Source organism: Ambystoma mexicanum, chromosome 2p, assembly GCF_040938575.1.
Source record: "Ambystoma mexicanum isolate Mex_15411 chromosome 2p, UKY_AmexF1_1, whole genome shotgun sequence".
NCBI lineage: Eukaryota > Metazoa > Chordata > Amphibia > Caudata > Ambystomatidae > Ambystoma > Ambystoma mexicanum.
In genome coordinates, this window is record NC_090923.1 from 671103507 (window position 1) to 671130033 (window position 26527).

Here is a 26527-nt window from a genome sequence, read left to right on the forward strand (position 1 = left end):
CTACGAATGGGAGCTGAAGGCGGAGATCCTCTCATGGATTTTCCTGTGTTGGGGCACGCCGGAGGTGGACTTCTTTGCGACCTCGGCAAATAAACTTCCTCTGTATGCCTCCAGGAACGGGCTGGAAGCCTCCTCTCTGGGGCATGCTCTTGAGATTCCTTGGCACAACATGAGGGCCTACGCTTTCCCGCCTCTGCCTCTGATTCATCGGACGATTTGCAAGCTGAAGAACACAGTGAACTGTTCTCTTCTGCTCATAGCCCCGTGGTGGCCGTCCAGGTTCTGGTTTTCAGAACTTCAACACCTGTCGGTGTGTGCACCGATCAGGCTACCGGTGAGTCCCGATCTGCTTCACCAAGGCGATCAGCAGCTGTGGCCTCCCCCCCCGCCACCACATTCGTTCAGATTGGCGGCATGGTGCCTGAGTTCAGGTCCTTAGAACATCTCAACCTGTCTGCTGATAACATGCGCATTATTCAAGCAGCCAGAAAACCCTCGACCAGGTCTCAGTATAGAAGCAAATGGCTTAGGTTCTGTCATTGGTGCTTAGACAAGCAGCTGGACCCAAGGGCGGCTACAATTGACACTGTGTGCTGTCCTTCGTATCCCACCTAGCAGAGTCGGGCATCCACGTTCTGTCATGCAGAACTTAGCTTTTGGCGGTATCCGCCTACCTATCCATGGACCAATGCTCTTATTCTCTGTCTAATCCAGTGATTAGGAGACGTTTTGCGGGTTTGATGCGCCTTTACCCCCCTAGTTCGCAATCCGCACCCGATGTGGGATCTGAATGTGGTCCTTACAGCGTTGTGCCATAAACCCTTTGAACCAATGGCCACGGTGGACCTTAAGTACCTTTCGTGGAAGGTGTCTTTTTTGGTTGCCGTTACTTCAGCTAGGCGCGTGAGTGAGCTCCAAGCTTTGTCAGTGGAGCATCCCTTTTTGGTTTTCCACAAGGATAAGGTGGTCCTATGGACAAATCCTTCCTTCCTGCCAAAGGTGGTCTCTGATTTCCATCTGAATCCGTCAATCTCCCTGACGGTCTTCTTTCCGAACCCTGCTTCAGACGCGGAAAGGGTGCTGCATTGTTTGGATGTTAGAAGGGCTCTTAAGTTCTATTTAGACAGAATATCAAAATTTAGGAGCTCTTCTCAACTATTAGTGACCTTTGGTAATCCACAAGGTAGACGGGCCTCCAAGGCGACTATCTCCAGATGGATCGCGGCTTGCATTACAGAGTCTTACACTGTCCAAGGGTTGCAGCCTCCCAAGGGTATTCATGCACACCTGGTGCGGGGCAAGACAGCTGCAGTTGCCTTACAGAAATATGTCCCCTTGGAGACCATTGCAAAAGCAGCTATATGGGCGTCCCCATCGCCTTTTTGTAAGCATTATTGTCTTGACCTGAGCTCCAGATCTGATGCTCAGTTTGGCCAGGCTGTATTGAAGAACATTTTTCAGTAAGGGGTTTCCATCCAGCCGTAGTTCCTGTAAGGAGTGCTTGGGAATCTCGCATAAGTATGGAGGAAAGGGGACGTGACGCAGGAGTATAACCAGGTTACTTACCCCAGTGACCACCTTACTCCTAGTCCATAGTTCCCTTTCCTCCATACGCCCGCCCGCCGCTCCCTCTAATAAGGTTCCTCTGTTATTGCTTAAAGGTCTATGACCTGGCGATAAAAAAGGACTGATGGTCGATGCGCGGGGCGGAACTAAGATGGGCAGGGTTATGGCTGCGTGCAGTACTCCGCGTAGAAAGAGAGGAAGGATAAAACATTTTTGCAAAGATTTTTTGATGCTTTACAAAGTGCTCCGGTCCTGTCCCACAGGACGGAGGAATGTCCCATATGTATGGAGGAAAGGGGACTATGGATTAGGAGTAAGGTGGTCACTACGGTGAGTAACCTGGTTATTACTTGACATCCTGAAATTTTCTTTAGATTTCTTTGAAGCAGGGAAACCCCACTTAGCTCTAGGGGCACAGATGTCTCTTTCCAACCTTTTTACTGTTTAATAAAAGTTTATACCCAAATGATGTCACCTTTGTCTCTGAGCCTTACTTCTGCACTCTTACACGTTTGATATACCAGTGTTGTTGCTTGCAACCATTGAGGATTGTTTTTTAACCTCCCTGATCTAACAAATCTGAACAGTGGCATAACAAAGTTCCACACACTTGTCTTTTTGTAATTTTATTAGCTGCTCCCTGTGCCCATTATCAATCAGATGCCCCTCTTTTAGACGTTTTCATGAGAAATCTTAATTTGTCTAAATTACCCTTCAATTACCATTTTCTTTTTGTGACTCTTCAAAATGTCCCTTGAGCCTGCCAGGAACGTTTGGGTTTGCCTCTCTGTGAGATTTGTCAGTGAGTGTGATTTCCTAGACATATCCTGATGCAATCTGGATTATTTGAAGGGAGGTGGTTGTCACCCGCCCTCCTGTCCAAGATAGGTAGTACATTATAAATGACGCAGTTTCCACAAATAGGATTACAAAGCTGAAAAATGCACTATAGTCGGAAATTCTGCAATTTCCAGTTGCATTATTTGGAAGTATAAGTAACCATGAGAAATTTGAATGTGGCACTGTGAACCTTCAAATGTCATCAAAATCCCTGGGGCTCAGTTCAACCCCAAATCTGGTAAATAGATGAACTCGTTAATGGTAATTTATGATGATTTTACAGTCAGTGTAATTTTACTGGCCCGTTCCACAGTAAGTGTGCCTGCCATTCCGCTTAATGCAAGGAGAGAACCGGAGTTCAAGCAGGCAATTTTCTGCGGTGCTTGAATGCTTGCTCAGTACAAGTAGATAACGAAAATATATTCTTTTTATAGTATAATAAGGCAATGATCAATACAACACTTTTTAATGGCACTGTCAGACCTGCTCCGGGTGAGGGACAGCCAGGCCCCAGAGCCACGTACTCGCTGTGCAAATAAAGAGACAGAGGTGAGGGTTCTCTAACACCACTTTATTTCTCAACCTACAACCTTCAACGCCCCGCCCCGTTCCTGCCTACCACGTGTCACTTCTCACCTCTGCCCTCTCCCGCCCCATTGCCCCGTAACTTCCTTGTCAACATGACAACCCCGCCCCTCAATTAAACAGTTACCCCAACGTGGGTAAGGTGTGAGTCTGGGATGATGTGGCTCACCACATCTCTTCTGAGTCGTCTAGGCCTGTTTCAAGCTCGTTGTGGTTTCCAGTTCTCTGGTCCTGGCGTGCACCTTCCCTCAGGGTCACGCAGGTCAGAGGCGTCCGAGGCGTCGGTGTCTTCTCGGCCCCCTTTGTATGAATCGTCCATGAGATCCTCATCACCCACATCTTTTCTCCCATTCAGCGGCCTTCGGCTGGTTAGTGCAAATCTCTTAAAGTGTGACGAGTTCTGTGTGGTGGACCCATTGTCACCCTGTGCCGCTATCATTAAACCTTTTCTCGCAGTGATGACCAACGGTTCATCCTTAAACACTGCTGTGTGCTTGTTGGTCTGTGGTTGCTTTACTGTCACCACTTCTCCTACTTTGAGCGTCAAGTCTCGAGCCTTCCTTCGCACATCTGCGTACTCTTTCATCCTTTGTTTGGTGATTCAGTCGTTATCTCTCAATTCTGCGTCTTCAGGCCAAATAGTATCTTGGGGTCCGTGTTGGGGCAGCCTGGTACGAACATTCCTCCCAAACATTACTTCTGCTGGTCGTTTCTCCGTGGAGCTATGTGGGGTACTCCTGTAGTCCCTTAGCAGTTGGTGAAGGACCTGTTTGAAGGTCTGTCCCTGTAAGTTGGGCCACTTGTAGCGCTCGTTTGAGATTTGCCATGAAGCGCTCAATCATTCCGTTCGCCTGCGGCCAAAGCAGCGTGATCTTCTGGTGATGAAATCCCATGTATTAGCTGAACTGTTTCAATGCTTGGCCAGTGAAAGGTGGACCATTGTCTGTTTTCACTCTTCTGGGTATGCCATAGGAAGTAAAGATGCAGTCTTTGACTGGAATAATGTGTTGAGCCGCTGTGGATGATACTAGCTGTGCCTCGGGGTAACGGGAGTACTCATCCATTATGGCCAAGACATACTTCCCCCCTCTTCTGTGGGCCCAAAGAAGTCGGCAGCTACTGCTTCCCACACCCCTTCTGGTAGCTCTGACATGTGTAGCAGTTCTGGGTGTCTATTCGGTGTGATGAGACAGCAAGTCAGACACTCCCTCAGGATTACCTCCACCAGCGTGTCCAATCGGGGGAACCACACCTTTTGTCGTAACATACGCTTGGTGGAGACGATCCCTTGGTGCCCTTCTGGGCAAGCTCTACTACTTTTCTCCTGAGGGATGTTGGGGATCACCATCTTGTGCCCCTTTGGTAATATGTTGTCCTCAGAGAGGGCTAACTCTTCCTTCGCTTGTATGAGGCTGTTCCCCTCTCTTGATGTCCTCTGACTCGAGGGGGCCCCTTTCCTTTGCTCTCCTCCACCATCCTGACCGGAGTCCTTCGCTGATTATTCGGCATGTTTTGTCCGCCTCCACCTCTTGAGCAAGGAAAACCAGGTCGATACCCTTGGGTACTGCTTGATGGATGCAGTACCGAGAGTGGTCTGCCACAGATGGTTAGAGCGCACTCTCGATCCTCTGATAACGGGACAAGAAGTCAGCTGGGATTTCTTCCTTTCCTGGTCTATGAACAATTTCAAAAGTGTAGTCTTGTAGTCTGAGTCCCCACCGGGCTATGCGGGGTGGTATCTTGGCCTTGGGTTTACCATAAAGGAAGAGTAGGGCCTGATGTTCTGTTACCACTTTGAAGGTCTTTCCGTAAAGAAAGAGATGGAAATGTTCACACACCCATACTACGGCGAGACTCTCCTTCTCAGCTTGAGAGTAAGCTTGTTCTGTCTCTGAGAGATTGTGACTGGCAAACGCAACAATGTGAGTGCTTCGTGGATCATCAGGGTCAATTTGGGCTAAGATCGCTCCTAGCCCAACTGGGCTTTCAACTACTGTCAGTTCCGACTCACAGCTAGCGTCCAAATATGCCATGTTCCCGGCAGATGCTACCATGTTGCTAATTGGGGCGAAAGCTTGCTAGCACTCTTCAGACCAATTGAAAGTGCCATTCTGTTTGGTTAGTGCTCGAAGTGGTTCACTGACTCTGGTGAAGTAATTGATGTACCAAATACAATAGCCGGCAAGACCCAGGAAGGATCTTATTTCGGAGACGGTTGTCGGTGGTGGCCTTTCATTGAGTGTGGTGACCTTGTCTGGATCTGGGGTCATGCCCTTCTCCGAAAAGATATGTCAGAAGAATTTCAGTGTGCCCTTCCTGAATTCACATTTTTCTTGATTGAGGGTGAGATTGGCTGCTTTTAATGCCATGCACACCCTGGATAGCATCTCATCATGCTTTTCTATGTCTGTGCCAAACACCAAAATGTCATCACTGTAATTAATACAGTTGGGGATTTGTTTGATTACGTTGTGGATTTCCGCTTGAAAAATCTCGGCTGCAGAGGACATGTCGAAACTTAACCTCTTGTAGCTATAGAGTCCGAGGTGTGTGACGAATGTCATTGGCCCTCATTACAACCCTGGCGGTAAGTATTCTACATTACCAGCATGGCGCAACTAACGTGTCCGTGCTGGAGCGAAGTAAAAAGCGGCACATTACGACCCATCGGCCACGAGCATTGCGCCATGCCGGTAATGTAAACTACGCCATGGCGTTAATGCCCCCAAAACAGCACCTACCGGCATCGTATGCCGCGGAAGGTGCACTACCGCCACCCCGGCTACCGATCTGAGCTGTGACCGCAATTAGCGGTCACCGCTATTAGCGGTGACCGTAAATAAGCGGAACCGGAAGTAGCGTCATCGCGGCGGAACGGGAAAGAGCACGGCGGCCATCTTTAAAAACACAATCCATTGGCATCCTCCGCAACCAGTGGACATCCGACCCTGAGAACCGGCAAAAAGCATCAGCTACATATTTCCTGCGAGAAAATGCCTAAAGTTGTGAAGAAAACTTGTGACCGCCAGCGGCAGGACCGTTTCACAACGGAAGAGCTGAACATGTTGGCGGAGACCCTCCAAGAGAACGCCGCTGTAGTGTTTTCAATCCAAATGACCAGACCGGCAATTGCAAAGAAGAAGGCCATATGGGCCCTAGTTGCACAGCGGGTCAGTGCTGTGGGAACAGTACCCCGCAACGCGAGACAGTTCCGTAAGCGGTGGGATGATCTCCGGCTCCGCGTTAGGAGCATCCTATCTGCAAACAGGAACATGGGCATGGCAACCGGGGGAGGATCGGAGTCCCCAATAAAATTGCAGCCCTGGGAGGAAATCTGTGCCACTACAATCGGCATCGAGAGCATTGAAGGGGTAGGAGGAATGGAGAGAGGAGTCCCGACATCAGGCGATGCAGGTAGGTGCCTCAAATCAAGCCATGCAAAAGTAGTCCATTCATGTGAAGCACAATGTTGCCCTATAGTGTAAATGCAACACATCAGTAGGAGACTGCCTACAGCCACATCCGACCTCAACCCTGTACAAATGCAGTATGCACACCCTAACTGTAGGCACCCACATACCTCCATGCTACTTCCACACAAAAGGGAGACAATCTGTATGCCCCTGCCTCAAATGTGCCGCATCTAGTAATCAAAATGATGGCAGTCATCACAATGCCCGCTCAATGTCCGCAGACCCATCAATAACACTTTCCCTCCTTTGCTCCACCACAGTCTCAAATTCCGACCTCGACGATGAAGACACTACTGCCACCACACCTGCCAAGAAGGCCACCCACAGTGCCAGCAAACCAACCCTCCACCTCCGCTGTACAGACCAAAACCCCACAGCAGCCAAAATCCGTGGCAAAAACACAGGACAGGGCACTGACAGGCGCCCCAGCAGGCAGCACTCTACCAGCAGCAGCAGCAGACATACCCCAAATGGTGGCCACAGAAGGGACTGGTTCAGCAGGAAGCAGCACAATCGGGGAAACTGCTGCCATTGCAGCTTCCTCGGACAGTGATGCAGGGAATGATGAGGAGATTGATGTAGGACCCCCCACTGCCGACCCTCATTCCCCCTACCTGTCCCAAAGCAGCCCGCATGAAGATGCCACACAGGGGCAATTAGATGATGAGGATTGGCCAGGCTCTCCATGCTCAGTGCATGATGTGCAGAAGGTGAGCAGCCCAATGGAAATGCCACTGGCAATATCCATGGGCCAGAAAAATCAACAGTCGTTGGAGGAAATCACACTCGGCAGCACCAACTCTCCTCCCTCCTAACTGAGCATGTGGCAGAATGTGGGGGTGCAAGGGCAGCAATGGAGCAAGAGACAGTGAATGCTGCAATACAGTCCTCCACAAAGGACATATGTGCTGAACTCGCCGCGGTGCGGCACGTGATCTCCGAACTTGTTCAGACAATTAGGGACATGCGTCCCAATGAGCAGCCAGGCACCTCCTCGGGTGCCAGTTCAACACCAAGCAGCCCGTCCGCCGATCGGACAGGAACCTGCGTAGCACAGGCAGGGGTGCCCCGGGGGGCAGGGGGGAGGGCTGCCAATAGTGGCCGCCCAATGGAGAAATCCAACATCAGCCACTGCATCACAGACTTCCTCACACCTTTGTAGGGAGTTCAGGGGGGAGGGTGGAGAGGGGAGTGGGTGTGTTGGGGAGTTCAGGGGGTAGGGGGGAGTGGGTGTGTTGGGGAGTGGGTGTGTTGGGGAGTTCAGGGGGAGGGGGGAGTGGGTGTGTTGGGGAGTGGGTGTGTTGGGGAGTTCAGGGGGAGGGGGGAGTGGGTGTGTTTGGGAGTTCAGGGGGGAGGGGGGAGTGGGTGTGTTAAACAAAATCACATTTACAATACACTTTTTTCCTTTTTGCACAATTCACATGTGTGGACATTGCTCATTGCGTATGTGTGATTTATTGGTGAACAGTCCCCAGTGTCCATATAACAGACACACACAGTGCCCCAATTGTCATCTCCATGTGACACTCCCCATCCGCGTGTGCTAGAAACATTGGTTGATCAGAGTACGACGCATTTCACGCCCCTCCTGTGAATCGCCGCCTCCCTGAGGTGCTGCCCCATCCCCACCCTCCTCATCCTCGTCAGGTGGTTGCAGTTCTGTGTCAGGGGGCAGTGGCACATTTCGTCTGACGCACATATTGTGTAGCATGACACATGCCATGACGATCTTTGCCACCTTCTCATGGCGGTACAGGAGTGCCCCACCAGACCTGCTGATGCAACGAAACCGTGCCTTCAGTAGGCCGAATGCCTGCTAAATCACCACACGGGTACGTGTATGTGCACGGTTGAAGTCCTTCTCGTGCTGGTTCTGTGGGTTCCGGACTGGTGTAAGGAGCCACCTCTTCAGGGGATAGCCTGCATCACCTGTATGTGGGCAACAATGTATGTGTCAGTCATGACATCTAATTCAAAACATGATGTGCCACCATGGCATGCATTCAACTGTTACTTTGTGCCACTTTTAAATGCACTAATGGATTCACACTATGTGACCGGTATATGTTCATGGCTCTCATGGACTGTTTTGCATGCCATCAACCAATGTATGCAGGGGGGTCAAGTGCCTTGTGAGTGCCCATCCACTGTGTTCGTTCATGGCGTTTGTTTTGGTGACCTGGCACGTGTCCTGTGATATCAACGCTCACATCATTGCAACATTGCTGTCAGCCTCATAATGACCCCAATGAGCACTACTGATGTTGATAGGGACATTTTGTGGGCCTTGGTGTCTGTGTAATGGTGTATTGATGTTTCTGTCCGTCATGTGCCTCCTTTGTGCGCAGTTATGGGGGGCAGGGCTTTCAGTTGATGGTGTTTGGTGCCGTGCATGTAGGTGCATTTCGTTGAAGTCAATGTGGTCCGAATGGGTACAATGCACTTGCAGATGGTTGTTTCATGGTTGGGACACACCTTCATTCACATGGTAGGGCTGCTTACATCAGGCATTATGTTTACAGGTGTCAGCTGACGTTTGTGTTGCTTTAGGGTATGAGCTGGCACTATTGCATCTGCTACTCGCAGCCAGCTAAAGTATGCATCATTCCCCCCCCTTTCAGCCAGGTGAAGTATGCATCACCCCCCCCCTTTCAGCCAGGTGAAGTATGCATCATCCCCCCCCCTTTCAGCCAGGTGAAGTATGCATCATCTCCCCCCCTTTCAGCCAGCTAAAGTATGCATCATCCCTCCCCCTTTCAGCCAGCTAAAGTATGCATCATTCCCCCCCTTTCAGCCAGGTGAAGTATGCATCATTTCCCCCCCCCCTTTCAGCCAGGTGAAGTATGCATCATCCCCCCCCCCTTTCAGTCAGCTAAAGTATGCATCATTCCCCCCTTTCAGCCAGCTAAAGTATGCATCATCCCCCCCCCCTTTCAGCCAGGTGAAGTATGCATCATTCCCCCCCCCCCCTTTCAGCCAGGTGAAGTATGCATCACGCCCCCCCCTTTCAGCCAGGTGAAGTATGCATCATTGCATCATCCCCCCCCTTTCAGCCAGCTAAAGTATGCATCATTCCCCCCCCCTTTCAGCCAGGTGAAGTATGCATCATTCCCCTCCCCCCTTTCAGCAAGGTAAAGTATGCATTGGTACGTCGATCACCTACCCACTTCACATTTCCATGGTCCTGACATGAGACTCACCGAGTAGCCAGGATCTTGGCCCTGCATGTCGCTCCATGTAGCGTGGTATTGTGGAGTTCCTCAGGACCATTGAATCATGGGTTGATCCGGGGAATCGGGCACAATAATGTGTGAAGATCCTGTTGGAGTCACAGACCATTTGCACGTTGATTGAGTGAAATAGTTTACGGTTGCGGTACGGTACCTCCATGGCATGTGGGACCACCAATTCCACATGGGTGCAGTCGATGGCACCAATGCAACTAGGTCTGCCGGCTAGTGCATGGAAACCCACTTTGGTGTTTGCAGTCTCCTGGTCAGACCGTGGTAATGAAATGTGGTCGTCTGTGTGCTTGAGGAGGGCATTGAGCACTTGGATCAGTGTACGTGAGAATAATGGTTGTGAAATGCCATGCAAGTGCCCCACTGTGTGCTGGTAGGTGCCTGTGGCCAGGAAGTGGAGCACGGACACTACCTTCAGTAGGGGTGGGATGGCGGTGGGTGTTTCTATCATGCTGACAATCTCGTTGTGTGCCATGTCTACGATGGTGGTGATGGTGTCCCGGTCCAAACGGTACAGGGTGTGGATCTGCTCAGCGGTGAGGTTGAATGGACTGGCTCTGATGCGTGGGATTGTGGGCTGCCTGCGTGGTGGCACTGGCTGTGCTGGTGGGGCTTGCTGGCCCTTCCTTGCCCTCCTTCTCCTCCTGCGTCTCCTCTGTGCTGCCTGTTGTTGTTGTTGTTGTAGTTGTAGCACTTGCATTGCTATCAGGTCCTCCAGCCCCAACATTGCTAGTCCTATTGGAATCATTGTGGAGTGGGAAGGGGTGGGGTGTGCTCTTTTTGTACTTGCTGAGTCTGTATTGCCTCCACCTGTGCTGATTCTGTGCACCTGTGGCAGCTGGATACACTGCACATGGCCATTTACGGTTGGTTCGCGATGGCGTAATTAGCACCATGGCGGTAAGGTACTTAACGGGCTTTGTGATGGCGTTAGGAGCATGTCCGCTTGGTTTGTGATTCGCGTAGCTTTGCGCCATGCCGGTATTTACGGCATGGCAGGTCGCGTGCGCGCGACCTTGGTGCAGTTAGCGGCAGCGTTAAGTACGATGCTGCTAATGGCATCGTAGTTAACGGTCACGGGTCATGATCGGACCTAGCGGAAAACGATGCCGGTAATCATTTACCGGCATCGTTTTTCACTTACCACCAGGGTTGTAATGAGGGTTATGTTTCTGCTCCCTGGGCTCCACACTAGCTGGTGATAACCTTTTTGCAGGTCCAGTTTAGAGAAGACCTTGGTGCCATTTAGCAAGTGTATCATGTCCATGATGCGTGGTGCCATGTGTCTCTTTTAATGGCCTAGTTGGGTCTCCTCATATCTACACACAAGCGGATGGCGTCTGAGCCCTTCTTGGGACGCAGACAATGGTTGATACCCATGTTGTGGGCCCCGTGGCTGGTTCGATTATGTGCTGTTCAAGTAGTTTATACAGCTCATCTACTTTCCATTGTATGTTGATGGGTATGCCTCTGTAGTGTTGTGCTACCGGAGGGATGTCTTTGTCTATGTGTAGCTTGATTTGCTTGTTGCGTTGCTTTCCTATTCCTCTGAACAGGGTTGCGTGCTGTTCCTTGATCATGTTCATGGGGGGTTGATGTATTTGTGTACCATTAACTAGTATAACACGTGTATAAGGCCCATGTCCATGGCTGTGCTGATTATTCACCCACTCCCCGTGGCAAGCACATGTATGAGTACCTTCTTTTCTTGTGACTTATATCTGCATGTGCTTTCAAATTGACCCAAACACTTGAGGGGAAACTCGGACCCATATGGGTATATATCTACATCTGCTGGTCTGAGTTTGGAGGGGCGCTGCAGTTCATTGTACACCGGTCCGCTTACCACGTTCACTGTGCCATCAGTGTCTGTTAGGAACTTGGTCGGCATTTCGTTGAGCCCCATTAGGAGGGGTGGGCTGTGTTCCTTTGCTGCTGAGTTGCCCAAGGCATACAGGTAACCCTTCTTTCTGTGTTCGCCCTCCAATGGGCTGATTTCTGTGTCTGAAGGAGATCAGGTACGCACGTGTCGTCTCAACCTTCTGTCCGGTCGTGCGCGCATATTGGATCTCCTCCTCTCCTTCTTGTCCTTCCTGTGCTTGTCCTCCCCTGATTCCAGCTCTCTTGTTTCTGTCTCTTTCGACCTGTAATGAGAGTAAGCGGCTGCTTGAGACGCTTGTGTCACCGCGAGGAGGGGCATGGGCCTGTAGCGAGCTGTGGACTCTCTCCCTCTGACACGTCCTTTCTCTGGTGCAATGCGACACACTGATTTAAAGTGTCCTTCATCGCCACACACGGAGTGCCTCTGTCTGGTTGCTAGGCAGGTCCCTTAGTGTGGATATTCATACCTGCAACGATAGCAGAAAGGTTCTTCTTTTCTGTGGTTGTTTTGGAGTCTGTGTATTGTATCTGAAGGAGTGGCTGTGTTAACACTCTCAACTTGCGTATCCACTGCCAGTTCTGCCCTTGCAAGTGTCAGGATTTCATTGAATGTTTGGGCTTTTTGAAGTAGCTTGCGCCGAAACATCTGGGATTCACAGTCCTCAATGATTTGAGACTGTAGGGCCTCCGTGTTCGAGTAATTGGTAAAGTCACACTGCTTCATTTTTAGGCGCATGGCATAGGCATCCATTGTTTCTCCTTTTGCCTGTTTTGTGCTATGAAAAAGGTAACTTTCATAGTCCACATTTGTCTGTGGTCTGAAGCAGGTTGCCAATGCTCCCTTTAGATCTTGAATGGAGTCAATGCACGTTGCTGGCATTTCATCGATTACGTCCCTTGTTGCGGACCCTACTGCTAGCTTGTGCAGGCATTTGTCTTTCATCGTCCACGGGCCCTGTCGCCCCCTTGTAGAGATCAAAATTCCTAATCCATCTGACCCACCTCGGCCCCATGTTGCTTGTGTCTGATAAATGAAAGGCTCCCTGTAGCTGTACTGCAAAGGAATCTGGAATCCTGTATGGAGCTGTTGCAGGTGGTGGTGCCTCTTGACCTGCTGCCTGAATGTCTTGATTCACTGCCTGGGGGATCTCTTGTACAGACATTTTGGCTCCCACCTGCGTGCACTATTATTTTTCTTTCTTTGGAGCCCCTTTGAACACCTTCTACAGCCGCCGACAGAGGCACAAGCACTGTGGTGTTAAACGGAGGGAAAAGGGTCTCCGTGTGGCGGTGGCCTTCTGGCATGAGCACCGTCTATCCCGCTCTCTGCTCCTCCCACTCACTGATGTGCTTGTGAGGGTCACTGCCACTGCCCAGGCTAAATCCGATGTCGGCAGGGCATCCCGCTGGTCTGCGGCATGACGGCCGCAGCCACGGGTGATGCATCTGCCAGCAGGCCTCCTCTCGTGCCGTGTTGCGCCTGCAGCGCTGGAAGTCTGCCGCGTGTAATACATGCGTCGTTCCCCCCCTCGTCGCCAGTGTCAGAACTGCTCCGGGTGAGGGACAGCCATGCCCTGGAGCCGAGCACTCGCTGCGCAAATAAAGGGACGGAGACAAGGGTACTCTAAACACCTTTTTATTTCTCAATGTACAACCTTCAACTCCCCGTGCCCGTCTTCCCTGCATCACTTCCCGCCCCCTTGCCCGGAACTTCCTTGTCAACATGACAGGCACTTCTGTTAAGAAATTGGGCTGTGTATTTTACACACATTCTTTCGAATTGCTTGGCCTGTGCTGTTTCTCCTAGAGCCAAGCCAGACTTCCGGCTAGGCTCTGGCTTGACTGCCCGTGTACATTTTGAGGCTTTCCCAACTTTAGTCTACATAGTGCCATTTACCTGGATGGAGCTCAGTCAGCTCTGTGATTAATACCATTCACCTAACTGGTAAGCAGGTATCAATTCATTGATTATAATGTAAAGATTACATTAGTAAGGATACGAATAAACACAAGTGACGATATGAATGAGTAATGTAATGTTGGTAACATCATTGTTAGTGGCCAAATTGGAAAATGTGATTTCACTACTGACTACTGCTCATGCCGATGCATCCCTTGATTATGTGGTGTTCTCAGAATTAATTTGCTCTAAACAGGGACCTCTTTCTCCGCGGTGTCCACCTTGGAAGCCACACCTGTTAAACCAGGCAACGGACCCTCATTGAGATAGTGCTCATCTGGCTAGTGTTTCATTTTGGATGGGCCTGCAGCTAATTGTGCCACGGCGACACCTGATGCAATGGTGTGTCCTTGGGTGACTACATGCATGTACTGCACTATCATCAGGATGCTCCTGCCTGACGTGGATGGCAGTGGGACGCAGGAGTGGGGGGGGCAAGGGAGGCCATGGCCACCCTTATAAAAATGCTGCACCTGCCGCCTGTGCCTCTTGAAGACAATGAATGGGCCACTCCAAATGACCTCATCTGGCACCCCTATGAAAAATTGGCGGAGGGTGTCACAGTGCTACCAAATCCAGAGATTTCCCCAAGCATGCTGCAGGCTACTGCTTTCTCGCAGAGTGAGTGTTGCTGCTGTTGTGGAAGCCATAGAAGCAGTGAGTGGCACAAAAACAAGTTGAAAATGCCCTGCAAATAGGATGCAGGCTGAATCCTGACACATATCGGTTCACAGAGATGAGGTAACCCTCAGAGGGTCAACCCAAATAGTGGCAGTGTGATCCATTACACATTCTGCCGTGAATCATGGGTGCCTCATAGGAAAGCACCCACACCTGCATAGGTAGGAGCGTTTGTATTTAAAACTATCTTCCCGTGGGTTTGTGCTTCCCAATGTTTTGTATAAGAGTTGGGAAATCCTGTGCGCCACTTCGTGGTGCTTATTCGTACAGCTCTCTGGTTCCTAAGGGAAGAAACTCATAAGCGGTCCAGGCACTGTGCCCCTCATCTGGTCCGTGATCCGGCACAAACAGTACACTGGGTGCAGCAAGTATGTACTCTAGCGTGCAAACCTTGCTTCAAAAGGCTCACCCTCATGGCAGATTGTCCCACCTGGAAGTGTATCATGGTGCACATAGGAGGCTGAGGAGGAGTAATGTGAAGTCGGAAGTAGGGTTCTCCAGCATCGGATCTTTCATGGATTCACATGCTTTGAATATTCCCCGTCGTCAGGTTGGGAACATCTGTCTTTTTTTAAATAGCGTTTTCCCCTTGGAAAACTTCAACACTTTAGTGTCCTATCAACGTCCTTTTGAGGCGCTTACGTACCACCGAATAGGATGTAGGGTCAGGGATGTCATTTCACCAAAATGCCAGGGGTGACGGAAGTGACATCACATGACCCTTGACCCCCCTGATGACATCACAGGAAGTGATGTCATTTGACCCACCCCGAAGTGATATCGTGGGAAGCGATGGAACACAACCTTTCACCCGTTGACAAAAAAAAATTGGCATCAAATAAGATTGTACACTATGAAAAATATGGTTACGATATCACTATAATGTGATGTACATTTCATACAAGAATGGATCGTCATATATATTAAGATCAGTGTGTATAGGCCCATATTACCAAATTACTGTGAATGCAAGCAGACGTCCATGACCTAATGATGTGTTGTTATATAGCACTTACGCGTAAGCGCTGTATATAGAAAAAATATACACCCAATATCACCCAACCTGTGTTGGTACTTATTTATCGACCTCAAAAGGATGAAAAGCTGAGTTGAGGTGTTTAAGAACAGACTAAATCAGTGACTCACCTCCTGAAGTGTACCTGAAATAAACCTTTAATGAGTCTAGCAATTATTGTATAGTATTCCAGAAAGACACATTATTTGGTATTCCTATTCTTTCTTATTTCGGGTCAGTGCTGAAAGTGTTAGACTTGTGGCACTCCTGTTCTTATTTTTCTTTTTTTTAAGGGGCCTGCTGAACAAGAAATCCAACCACTCCAGAAGTAAACAGCCACATGGTCGCAAGGGAGACCACAATGGTCACATTTGCTACCTCTGGTGACCCCTAAATGACGTCCCTGCGTAGGGTATAAATAGACCCACCCCTGCGGCTTCTCCTCAGATTTCAACCGTCTCCAAACCGATCACCTTGTGCTTTCTACACATTGGTGTGTTGTGTGTCATTTTCTTTCCCAATGTCGGGGAAAGTGTTGTTTCTGCCCTGCACTACTTGCAGAATGAAAAAGGTATATGAAGTGGACGTGCACATGGACTGCCTCTATTGCCTCTACCCTCAATACTCCGCAGATACCTGCGACATCTGCAAGGGTTTCTCGCAGAAAACATTGAAGGACCGCAATTAGCGGCTGATAGCATGGCTGAACGATGGGGCCTACCCTCCATCGGAGGTAGGATCGGTATGCGGTCTAGCATCGGGGAGACCTTCCCCTGCAGTTCCTCGCCGGTCAGTGTCGGCTGAAACGCCGGCAAAGAAGTCACAGCCTACAGAAAAAAGTGTCCGCCTCTCTTCGGGGAAACACCTGACAAAAGGGGCTCCATCATCTAAACATGGTCAGTCTGACCACTCCTGAAGGCCTGAGAAATCTTCTTCTTCGAAAAAGGACAAAAGAGACTCTTCAAAACGCTCCTTCAGGAGACCATCATAGGTTTTGAGTAGAGAATCTTCGAAGCACCTATCCGGAGATTCAAAAAAGACAGGATCGCCTGACAAATCTGCACCACAGCTTCCAGCGTCGTCGGCGGGAGTCCCGTCGTTGGCGGCTTCGCTGCCGGCCGCAGTATCTGTCTCCACAGTGGTGTCGGCTTCAGTGGCGGCAGTCGACGAGGGCCCGAGGTTTTCGTTGTCGACGTGCTACCAGTGAGTGGAGTTTGGCAGCCTTCGGCATATGACGCCCTTCTGCTGGACACCTTATTACAGCAGGAGTCCGTCCTTTCAGTGTCATCGATGGAGGAGGAACGAGAGCCGGTGGTTAACCCAAGATGCCTTGGCTTACAGTGCGTTGGCCCTTCATCATCGGCAGGGGTACAGAATGTTCCACCCACGACTCCTCTACTGAACCCGCAGTCGGTGCTCTCTCTACAGGTCTTATCTACACTGCAGTCCCTATTAAGTCAGCTGGATGCAAGATTGCCTCCCGTGGGTAGGCCTCTGGTAACACCTATCGTCGACTCGGCAGGTGCCCCTCAGCGTTCAGTGTCCACGGCTGATTTGCCAGCTTCCCCGCCGATGAGCATGGAGCCTCCTCGTTCCCACCCAGAGGAGGGTGAGCTGCAGGACTCTGAATCCGACCAAGGTCCCAGGGACTCCATCTCTGACATTTCGTCATCGCCATCAAGAGACCCGACATGGGAGTCTGATGTGGAAATAGAGGCTCCTAGGAGTCCGGCGCAACCGACGCCCTCGGATGACATTGGGGCATTTCATGCCATGATGGCAAAAGCCTGTGTCGAGTTTGGTCTGACCCCAGAGGAAGACCGGAAAGAATGTTTCCTATTTGACCACATGGGAAAGAGAAGGAACGCGGTTTTCTCCGTTCCAATCCTGGACCATGTTTGGCAAGAAGGCCTACGTACCATGCGCCACCCATTTTCAGAGCCTGCAGTTAAAGGCATGTTAGAGAAAAAATGTAAGGTACCGGACTCTACACCCAAAGTGTTTGGTTGAGCAACCTACGCCTGAATCAGTGGTGACAGCGGTGGCTAGCAGGAAAGCCAGAACACAGCACAAATGCACTACACCTCCTGACAGCGACGCTAGAAGACAAGATGCCTTCAGAAAGAAGGTTTTAACAGTGGGGCGACAACAATTAAAGCTGCTAACTCGTTGGCGATTATGGCGCGCTACGACCGCGAAATGTGGCATTGGCTGGCTCCTATGTTAGAACATCTACCTGAGGAACACAGAAAGGCGGCAATGTTACTGGTGTGTGAAGGTGAGGAGGTGTCAAATCACAGCATTAACATCGCTGTAGATTTAGCCAAATCTGGGTTCAAGCAGATAAATAATGGGGTGGTACTAAGGAGGCAGGCCTGGCTAAAGTGCACAGACTTTAAGCCGGAGGTTCATTACAAGGTACTGGACATGCCCTGTGAGGGGGAACAATTGTTTGGGGAAAAAATAGATGAAGCCCTCAACGGCACGAAAGAGGACTCCGATATGGCGAAGTCATTGGGAGCTTTACAAAGCATGCAGCCATTTCGTCCCTTTCGCCCGTCCGTGGAGCTTCAGGAAACACCCGGTTTTCTGCCTCCAGAGACCAATCTACAATCAGTCTGGATACTCCTCACAAGGGTATAGACGGGCAGTACACTGTACATGAAGAAACTGTGATTTTCAGACATCCAGAAAGAGAGGAGGACAACCCTCTTCAGCCAAGGGTAAACAAACGAAATCACAGCAATGCCGGTCTTCGAGGAAATGTGCTGGGGGCAGAGTGGCCCTACACGTCGACGAATGGGACAAAATTACATCAGACCATTGGGTATTGGACACGGTGAGGTTGGGCCACTCTCTGGAATTCAAGGACCCACTGGTTCCAATTCCTCCCGTGTATTCTGTGCAACCTCATCTTCACATCTTACAGCAGGAGGTTGTCCTTATGCTACAGAAAGGGGCTATAGAATTGGTTCCAGTGGCCGAGATAGGTCAGGGGGCTTACTTCCGTTACTTCGTGGTCAAGAAACCCAACGGCAAGTGGCGACCCATTCTGGATCTTCGGGCGCTGAACAAGACTCTGCAACGCCTGAAGTTCAAGATGCTCACACTTCAGGAGGTCATTTGGTCGGTACAACCCAGAGAATTTCTGGCGTCGTTGGATTTACACGACGCATATTTCCACATACCTATGCGTCGACGACACAGAAAATTCCTGCGGTTTGTGGTGGGTCAAAATGATTACCAATTCCAAGTGCTCCCGTTCGGTCTAAAATCGTCCCCCAGGACATTTACGAAATGTTTAGCGCCGGTGGCGGCGTGGGTCCGACGAGAAGGTCATCACGCCTACCCTTACCTGGACGACTGGCTGGTATGCGGCTCATCTCCGGTGGTGACGCAGGCAAGTCTCAACGCTACCATGCGGCTGTTGCAGCGACTAGGCTTCGCTGTCAGCTTCGAAAAGTCATATCTATCTCCCTCCAGGAGCTTGGTGTTTTTGGCCGCAGAATTCCAAACTCAGTCAGGCCTGGTGAAGCCTTACGTCGAGAGAGTTCAAAAACTCAAGCAGAAAGCGGCAGAATGGAGAGTCGGGACGAGAGTGTCAGTCAGAAAGCACATGTCGCTGTTGGGAGCCATGGCGTCATGTATTCCATTGGTGAAGGACTGTCGTCTCTTCATGAGGCCAGTGCAAGAGTTTCTGGAGAGAGAGAGAGAGAGAGAGAGAGAGAGAGAGAGAGAGAGACAGACAGACAGACAGACAGACAGAGGAACTACGGCATTGGGCCCTCGAACAAAACATCAATATTGTGGCGTTTCATCTGCCGGGAGTGATGAACGTGCAGGCACTCTCTCAGCAGAGAAATTAACCTACTCCACGAGTGGCAGTTGAAGGAACATCAGGTGTGGCAAGCATTTTCCGGAAATGGGGTCGTCCTTCATTGGATCTCTTCGCCACCCGAGAGAACAAAGTGCAAGGAGTTTGCCAGCAGATGGCCTCAGCCAGATTCCCTGGGGGATGCATTCTCTTTCACGTGGACGGGCAGGTTCGCATACGCATGCCGTGTGATTCTGGTGGCCCCGTACTGGGCCAGGCAGACGTGGTTCTTAGACCTACTCCATCTATCCGTAGCAGAACCAGTGCAGTTACAAGTGACGCCGGACCTTCTGTTTCAGGACAAGGGTGCAGTTTGGCACCACAACCCGGCCTCTCTCAGCCTGACGGCGTGGCTCCTGACTTCTCCCAGTTTGGCCTACTGAACATTCCTAGTGACTGTCGCCGCATTTTGGAGGCGGCTAGAGCTTTGTCTACGTATGCCTCCTATACATGCAAATGGAAAAGGTTTGTAAGGGTCGTCCTGGGATAGACCTTTTAAATATTTAATCTGAGTAAATTCTGCCCTATTTATTGCACTTGGCAAAGAAAGGTTTGGTGTTCTCATCCATAAAAGTACACCTGGCGGCCGTCTCTAGGTTCACGCGGAAGAGGCATGCTACCCCTCTGTTCAGTGATCGTCTGGTTAAACATTTTCTAAGAGGATTGTTTCGGACTTTTCCTCCTGCCAAGAAATTCCCTCCTGGTTGGAGCCTCAATCTGGTGCTGTCGGGTCTGATGAAAGCCCCGTTTGAACCTATGTTGTTGACACCCATGCAGTTCTTGTTGTGGAAAGTGGCGTTTTTAGTGGCCATTACTTCGGCAAGAAGAATTTCGGAGTTGCAAGCCATAGTGATTGGTCCTCCGTACTTACGTTTCTTCAAAGACAAGGTGGTGTTAGCTACTAACCTGCACTTTATTCCAAAGGTGCCAACTACTTTTCATAAACTCTCTTCTATTGTGCTGCCATCATTCTTCGCTTCTGCTTCCTCATCGGCAGAAAAGGCGCTGCATACGCTGGACGTAAAAAGAGCATTGAAATTGTATCTCAATCGTACTCAGGAATTCAGACGTTCAAGACAACTGTTTGTGGCTTATGGACCCTCAGTCAAGGGAAGAGCAATCTCCAAACAAGGACTATCTCGCTGTGTCTCATCGGCTATTTCCTTCTGTCACTCTAAGGCAGGAAAGCCTTCGGAGAGGTGCCCGAAGGCGCTCTCAACGAGATCCACCGTGTCATCAGCGGCATTATGGTTGGGTATTCCGCTGGTGGACATCTGCCAGGTGGCTTCCTGGTCGGTGCCGTATACATTTACTCTGAATTATTGCCTGGAGCAGCAGCATGGTGCAGATGTACAGATGGGGCGTGCAGTCCTGCAACGCCTGTTTCAGTAAGGTAAGACCCCACAGCCTTGGGGTATCTGTTTCAATGTTACCACTGCTATTGTCTTCTTTGCTGGTCTTATGTGTTGCGTTCCTGATGTATTGGTTTGCATTACACGCCACCATGCATGATGACTACTGCTATGTAATCTATTCAAGGCATGTGAATCCATGAAAGATCCAATGCTGGAAAAGGGAGTAGTTTCTTACCTGTAACTCCATTTCTCCAGCGTTGCTATCTTTCACGGATTCACATGCGCCCGCTAGCCTCCCCTGCGTGCAAACCTAGTTGGTGCCTCTACTTTGGAGGTTAAAATCTGAGGAGAAGCTGCGGGGGTGGGTCTATGTATACCCTACATCCTATTGGGTGGTATGTAAGCGCCCCAAAAGGATGTCGATAGGACACTAAAGTGTTAAAGCTTTCCAAGGGGAAAACGCTATTTAAAAAAAAGACAGAGGTTCAGATCCTGACGACGGGGAATATTCTAAGCATGTGAATCCATGAAAGATACCAACGCTGAAGAAATGGAGTTACAGGTAAGAAACGACTCCCTTCCTTCTTTCATGGAAGGTTGACATACAGTAGGTGCTAGAAGTTCGCTAAGGCTTTTTATCATCTTGTCACCAAATGTAGTAACCACGTGAAAGTTGCAAGCTATATGTAAGAGTCTGGAGTCAGCCAGAGTAAGATCCCCACTGGGGTTTGTTCCATGCAATTTCAACGGTTGGATCAGTTGGAAACATCAGTATCAATTTACATCAGGAACAGTATCATCCACCACTCATCCATTCATTCTAGCTCTCTGAAGTAAGAGACACATGGAGGTGCAGGCAAGTAACTCTCTTAACACCTCCGCTTTCACCTCCCACACCATCCATATCTATCCGACCGACATTTCCCATACACCACACATTCACACTACCATGTCCTACACCCGCCTCACCATGCACATCAATCACACGACTCTCCACACATGCGTGAGCATCCCCACCTCTTCCATCTAGGCCTTCAACAGTTACAACCCTGTTAATATTCCATATGGAGCCATCTCCCAATCTCACTGCATTGTGAAGCAACTCCAACACCCTATTAGGCTCTGAAAATGTAGACCTCCCTTTAATCACACGCGTGCCTTCTTTAATCCTCACCCATGATCCAGCAGACATTTTTTATTTGGGCTGCCTCAACTTCCCATCATAATTCTTCTTATACTTCACTTGTGCTTCTACCAACTTCTTCCTCAATTGCGCTTCGATCTCCCCCACCTCATACTCGGTGGTCTTGCACCTGCTCTCTACTACATCATTCACCCAAGGTGTTTTTAGCCCTGTGTTGACTTCTCTACCCCTCATCAATTTGAAAGCCTGTAACACCATTAGATGCTAACCAGACATTCAACAACAAATTCCTTATGGCATCCTTTACATCCACTCCATTCATTAACTCCTGCTCCATCGTACCCACAATTATTTCTTTGAAACGTTCAACCAGCCCATTGGACAGGGGCCGATACAATGGTGTAAACTTTCATTTCGCCTTGCTCTTTTTGTCATAATCCGCCACCTCAACACTTTTGAGCTGCGACCCACTGTCACTTAACATTTCAGAAAGATAACCTTTTTTGCCTGAAAACATGGTCCGTAAACTTAATAACTTCTGCACTAGAAACTCGCCTGACCAAATTCACCTCTAGCCACTTAGAAAAATAATCTATCAAGACAATCATGAACCTGCACTCTTTCTCAAGTGTTTCATAGGGCCCTAAAACATCCACTCCAACACACAACCAGGCACCTTAAGGGGCTTCAATCGACACCAACTGCTGTTTGTGGACTATCATGAACTTGTCACAATTCAACAAACCCAACATTACCTTACCTTGTCATCACATCCACTCTGGGCCACCAGTAGCTCTTTCATTTTCCTCTTCGTGTTTGTGATCCCAGGATTCCCTTCATGTTCCTTTTCTACCAATTTCTCCTTGAAACATTCTGGAACCTCTAAAAGTCCACCACCCTTAGAAACAACTCATTTTCCACTGTCAACTCCTCTTTTACGTTCCCAAATCCTTTGCATTCGAATGCTCAGACTCCTCCTCAAGACACGCAACTATGTCATCATCTTCCCCCTCCTTGCCATCACTCGCTTCCTCCAATGGCACTCTCAATAGATAGTCAGCCACGCTGTTCTGAACTCCGGGCACGTACTCCACTGCAAAATCATACTCTTGCACCTGCATACACATCCTGGCAATCCTTGCTGTCGCTTTCATCATCCCTCTTACCATCAAAACCTCCACCAACGGCTTATGAGCTGTCTGCACCACAGAATGCTGCCCCCAAACATACTTCATGAAATATTTAAAACCCCATATACAAACCAACAACACTCTCCGAATATCCGAATACCTCCTCCCACAATTCATCACCACTCTAGAAGCATGACAAACATGTCCTCTCACTACTACCCCCCTCTTGGTGACAACACAGCCCCAAATCCTCTCACACTAGCGTCTACATTGATGATACATTCATCTTCAACCTTGAACACTCCCAGGTTCTACACTACTGCACTACAAATCCCTCCCTTAATCAGCTCAATGATTTTTGGCATTCTTCATCCCAATTAAATTCAACCACCTTTTTCAACAACCCCCTGATTGGTCCACTCAGATCAGCAAAGTTCTTCACAAATTTGTTGTAAAATTCTGCCATTTCCAGACTCGGACTTCATCTCAATTTTTTGGAACAGGTGCATCCATAGCAGCTTTTATGGCATCTTATTTAGGCCTATAGCCCTCCCCATGCATGGTGTGCCCAAGATACTCAACCTCCTTTGCCCTACATTTGCATTTACTGGCCTCAATAGTAAGCCCTTTGTCCCAAAATCTACACAAAATGTTTTGCAATATTTTTCATGCTCTGCCCCATCCTTCCCATACACTAGGATGTCATCCTGGTACACAAGTGACCATGGAAATCCCTTGAGTATTCAGCTCATTAACCTCTGAAAAACCGCCACCGCCAGTCCTAATGGCATCCTGTGGTAACAGAAAAGTCCAAATGGCGTAATGAATGCCGTGAGTGCCTGACTGTCGTCTGTCAGTGCAATCTGGTCATACGCAGCTTAGAGATCCAATGAGGTGAAGACAACTGCATCCCTGACACAGTTCAGCATCTCTGCGATCATTGGCAATGGAAATGTGTCCACAATAATATTCTTGTTCACATCCCTCAGGCCCACACACATCCTGATCTTGCCATTCTTCTTCCTAGCAATGACTATTGGGCTGAGCCACTCCACGGATTCGATGTGCTCAATTATTCTACCTTCTATGAGCCTTTCTAATTCCTTCTCCACGTCTTCTCTTATTGAAATTGGAATTTGCCTCAGTTTGTGACATCTATGTTCTGCCCCCGCTCTTAATAACATCTTGTGAGTGTACCGTAAAGGATCCTATGGATCCCTCACTAAAACCCTGTCTAAAGTCTCCTCCTGTGTGACCAGGGGATGGCAGACGCTTCCTGATGCCAACCCTGGGAGTGGTGTACTGTGGGAGGATCACCTACGAGGAGACTAGGCCCGGGGTGGTGGGGAGATTCCATGGGATGAGACACAATATTTTTCCTCTCACAGGAAGACTTTTCCCAATGTCCCTAAATAGGTGATGGCTTATTGACATTTTAGTGTAGCTAACCCTCACATTAGATCTAGAGTTATGGACAATAATGATGTAAAATCTGAGCAAATATTACCAAAAGAAAGATCCTTTTTGGTATCCCACACGAAACACCTTCCTCATGCCCAAGGTTACACAATAAAGGAATGTGTAAATGTTGTCTTCAATAAACTAGCTTCCTCTCTAAAGGCTAATCATCATAACCGCTCTTTTAAAAATGTTAAGGGAATCAAACCTAACCTTAAAAGTAATCCAAATATACCAAAGTCTTACTTTGTGGAAAGAAACTACAAGTCCCAGAATCCTAGAGCGAATGAGATGAGGAAGATGGCTGAAGAAGAATGCAGTTGTTAAAGTCAAGCAATTAAGCCTAGTAGGCATTGCAGTAGTTATATAATTGAGGCTAATAGCCCACACCTGAAAATTATCACTGAAAGTGGGAGGCATAAAAGGCCCCCTCAGGGAGAGAAAGGAGAAAGGAGTGATAGCATCTGAAACGTTGGCTGGAGTGCAGGCTGTGGCAGTGGAAGTGGAACGAAGACACAAAGCTGGGAAACCAAGCAGCAGAAATGGCAGAAAAAGAGGGACGCCGGAACGAGGAGACCACAGATTTCACCTTCATGTTCTGAGAGAGTCCTGTCCTCCCAAACTCTAAAGTGCAGAGGCTGCACAGAGGAAGACGTACTGGAGACACAATTCTCCCCATGTAAGCCTGATTGCCATGGTTGCCGATCTGCTGGTGTCTCGAGCACTGAGGCAAGAAGTAATTGCCAAGCCAAGGGTCTCGGGAGTACAGACAACTTTCAAGAAGTGTGGCCGGACCAGAGACACCTGTTCAGGAGAAAGGTGTGAGTCCCCAGTGAGCCAGAAGCAGTAGAAATTGTAGTTGAAGTCGGGAAGTGCAACCCTCAGAGAAAACACTTCAGAAGCCGGTGAGTGAAGCATGGCTTTTTAAAGTATTGCGCGCACCTTGCCGGTAACACAGTAACCAGTTCTTTTGCCACTTGCATAAGATTTCCAGGTAGTATAAGTGGGCCACTGTATTCAAGATTTGTTCAACAATTAAAATCTAACATGTGCGTATTGAGGAGAAGACTTCTTGCTTGCGTAGGAAGCTAATGCTGTTACAGCCCATTGTTCCATTAACTCAACACTATAAATGTTCAAGGAGTGGTCACATGTCCCTAGTTAATAAAGGGGAATGCTGCAAAGACCATTGCAGAATACTTAATGGTGGCAATTTCAAAGTGAAATCTTTATCGTGGTAAAACTACATTAATGAATGGTCGCGTGTGCCTTAGTGTGATTCCCCAAGGAGACCCAAACTCTATCCTTTGCTTCTATGGGAATACAATTACAAATCTTCCTTTAAAGCCTCAAAATTACATCAAAGAGTGGTTGTGTGTGCCTAATTGTGTTTGTTTTCCTGAAAGTTCTGAATCTTATACTTTGTATACAAATAACATACCTTTCATTCATAAGAGTATAAAGGACTAAAGAAGAAAACAAGCATTGCCTAAAGCCAAAAGGTACCCCATCCTAAGAGTAACGCTGAACCTTTCTCTGAGTTTTAAACCAGTTCAGTAATATTGTGAAGTTATTAACTGTTCATTGGCATAGACCAACAAATATACAATTGTTACCTGAGGCTAAGAAGGTGGCACCAACGCTTCTGAGTTATTGTTGGGCTGAAAGCTGGCAGAAAGGTGCAGGGAAAGTTGGGGAAGGGGAATTGGCTGCTTGTGAAGAACATTTTTCTGAAGTAGACTTAACCTGTAATGCCCAAGACTGTGGAGGCCAGAGAGAAGGAAGCCTTGAAGGCAAACACAGGTTACCATTGTTGACAGTTAGACAAGAGAGGCAAAGAGGCTGCCCCTTTGAAGAAACGAGTTTGAATGCCTACCTTACCTGAAGAGGCTGAAGCATTGTCTTGTCAAGCTCTGCCTGAAAGTCATTGAATTTGTGGATGGTTGTTGAAGTAGAAGCAGCAGTTATTTCAATTTCTTTTGAACTGTGGCAAATCTTCCTGTGGGATTGACGAAGCATCGTGGCCAGGGTTATCAATGGGGCTATTTTGCTTAAAGGGAAAAGTGGAAAACTCCACCCAAAAGGAGATTTGTTGCTAGTGGAACCTTTGTTAAAAGGAGAAGACTTGTTACTATTGGAACTTTTGCTAATTAACTTTTGCTTTACTTTTACATCTTTAAGAACAAAGTTAAGACATTTATTTTTCAGGCTGAAAATTTTTTTGTGAAGTGACTTTAAATCTTGGGGAAGGGAAATCACACAGGATGTCAGAAAGTCATATAAGAAATGTACATATTTTCATTTTATGTTGAATTGCCATCCT